Source organism: Nerophis lumbriciformis, linkage group LG38, assembly GCF_033978685.3.
Source record: "Nerophis lumbriciformis linkage group LG38, RoL_Nlum_v2.1, whole genome shotgun sequence".
NCBI classification, from domain to species: Eukaryota; Metazoa; Chordata; class Actinopteri; order Syngnathiformes; family Syngnathidae; genus Nerophis; species Nerophis lumbriciformis.
Genome location: NC_084585.2, coordinates 15,074,112 through 15,074,395, shown reverse-complemented (window position 1 = coordinate 15,074,395; position 284 = coordinate 15,074,112).

The following is a 284-nucleotide window of genomic DNA, read 5'->3' as shown; positions in this document are numbered from 1 at the left end:
TGTGCATCAGTTGGGGACGTCTCTGCGCTGCTGACTTGTCTCCACTCAAGATGATCCTCTGCTGGCCCCACTATGGACTGGACTCTCACACTATTAACTAGATCCACTCGACGTCCATTGCACTGGTCCTCTACAAAGTTTCTCATTGTATCCCATCGGGTTGAGTTTTTTCCTGCCCTGATGTGGGATCTGAGGATGTCGTTGTGGCTTGTGCAGCCCTTTGAGACACTTGATTAAGGGCTACATAAATAAACTTTGATTGATTGATTGATTGATTGACTAAA